The sequence below is a fragment of the Scomber scombrus genome, chromosome 18 (assembly GCF_963691925.1).
Source record: "Scomber scombrus chromosome 18, fScoSco1.1, whole genome shotgun sequence".
Taxonomy (NCBI): domain Eukaryota; kingdom Metazoa; phylum Chordata; class Actinopteri; order Scombriformes; family Scombridae; genus Scomber; species Scomber scombrus.
The window spans coordinates 25508435-25510970 of record NC_084987.1 but is presented as its reverse complement, the minus strand read 5'-3'; the positions used below and the strand labels follow the sequence as shown (position 1 = coordinate 25510970).

The 2536-nt window shown below is 37.7% G+C and overlaps 1 non-coding gene across 1 annotated transcript; it reads right to left on the bottom strand.

The window, feature by feature from the left end:
* Positions 1-400: 400 nt before the first annotated feature.
* On the bottom strand, positions 401-473 carry trnav-uac (transfer RNA valine (anticodon UAC)). The gene has a single exon. It is a non-coding gene; the product is annotated as a tRNA-Val (tRNA).
* Between the last annotated feature and the right edge of the window lie 2063 nt (positions 474-2536).

Genomic DNA, 2536 nt, shown 5'->3' with positions numbered 1-2536 from the left:
TAATTTCCAAATGTGTAAAACCTGTGGTAATAAGTTGGAAGGAAGTTGGCTAAAAGGTCTAACACAGAATTGGGCGATAATTTGTATCTTATGACTTATAAACAGTCATCAAAAGTTGCATGGTCAACAGGAAAACAACAGGAGGAGCTTCTACACATCCTTACAAGAACTTCAATGAAGTGAGACTTAACAGCAGTGACTGGACGTCACATGCCATGCAGGACTGAAAGTCAGCAAATCTGTGACCTGGTTCTTCCTGTCTGGTTGAAGATAGACTAATTCGCAAATCATCTCTCATTGTAAAGTTGCAGAGTCACTGTCATCCACATTTCATGATTAACTCTCACTGATGCAAGAAGTTAGAGTTTTGTTCAGAGTCATTAAATGTTTATTTGAGATCTGGTTCCACTGGGGTTTGAACCCAGGACCTTCTGCGTGTAAAGCAGACGTGATAACCACTACACTATGGAACCTGTACTGTAAGGAATTATACTGGGGTTGTGCATGCTTGCATATGCTGTTGCATGTTGCATATGCACAAGGGCAGAATTAAAATGATTTTTTAAAGAAGTTTTTTTTTTTAAATTTCCTCATCCTTGTCTTTTTTCCTTGTTTTCTTAGTTGTTTTGTTATTACTGATATCTTTTCTTTTGATGTCTGTTTTTCGAGACATTGTGGTTTCTGAGAAAGCAATAAAAATGGAATCATAAACAAAGAAATAAAAAGATAAAAGCAGGAGAGAGTAGACACTTCCCAGATTTGAAGATATGAAGCCATAGTTTCTCTGTGAACAGGTATTGTGTGTGTGTGTTTATAGTTTCTGTAACCATGCTGAAGATTATAACTTAGTTAATTATTAACAGGTGTCCTACTTCCTGAAACAGTCACAGCAGATATGAATACATACTGTAGAGAGGACAGTGATTCATTTACGCCTGAAAATCCCCACATGGAATCCATGTTTTCTTTAATGAAAACAAATACCTGAAATGTTACTGGTTTTATTAGCATTGAAGGGTGAAAGTTTAACTCACCTTCAAGTTGAAGAATTAGGACAAGGACTGGTTTAAGTTACTGTAATGGTAACTTATTTTCAGCCCCACAGCAGTACTGGTCAATCACTAGATATGCATACACACTAACTAAACTGTGTTTGGACAAAGCTACAAGCTAAAAAATAGTGGCTACAGCAGATATACAGTGGAGAGTATTAAAAGTGGAGAGTCCTTTTTTCACACCTTGTGTTGCAGATTTCATTTTAACCCTTTCATGAATGAATTATGATAACCTCAGCCAGATCATTCTGGATATTTGTGTTTTTATTTCTCTTTTGTTTGAAAAACAATATTTTAACTTCATTTTTGTCCATCAAATTACATTATAATAACATAAATCAACTGATTTACAACCAAAAAAGTTACTGCAGATGAGGTGGTAGTGTATGGGATGATGCACTAATGTCCACTATGGTGGCCGAAGAGCAACTTTGCCATCAAAATCCATATATATCCGTATATATAAGAAAACAGCTTTTGAATAGCTGTCCACTGTAGTGACCACTATGCGTGAAAGGGTTAAATTGATTAAATTGACATTTTTGCCCATCAATCTCTCAATAACCCATAATGACACAGTGAAAAATGTAGTAAAAATTGAAAACTGAAAGATCATATACAAGAATATACATATAAATATAAGTATTGTGGTTAAGGTGTCAGAATACATTCTGAATCCACTGTTTTACTATAATATCATAGCTTTGTATGTTATAACAGAGCAGTGAGGAAACTGCTCCCAAAACTGACTCTTATTTCTCAAGCCACTACCACTAGCCACATACAAGTCTAATTAACCAATCAGTGCCTTTACAAGCTGGTTCTAATTGCATAATTGATCCATTTGACGATTCCTTGATCTGCTACCACTACGGTTAAGGTTTGGTTAGTTTTAGGCATAAAAAACCAACATGGTTAGTGTTGGGGGAAGGTCATGGTGTCTGAAAGTGCTGTCGTAATGGTTGAGACACCTTAACCGCAGGTGAGAAAAAGAAACAGTTTTTGGGCCTGAGCCCTGAGTCAATGTCGCATGAAGTTTGGTTCTATAAAAATGTCACACTACTTCTGCTGATAACACCCCAAACACTAGCCACCTTGAACACACAAGAAACTGCCTGGTGACATCTCTACTAATGTTTTATAGCATTTTAAATTCAGGAACAGTGACCACGCCTGATACCTGTCTTATTTCCACACAAGAAGTACTTAAGTCACACCTTATCTGCTCCTCTGCCCTTCATCTCAGTTCTCACATCCCTCCTTCCCAAAACCTTTCTAACATTCTCTCTCTTTTGTTGACTTGAGGAACCATGTGGGCTTCATCCAGGACAGGAAGAAGAGATAGCGCCCCCGTCCAGAGTCTCACCCCACTCTGGTTCCTTCCCTATACCTGCCACGAGATCGGTACAGCATCTCACGCTGATCAATCCAACTTGGGCCAACATTCTTTCATTCCTTACCCTACACCCTCATCCTTTTAT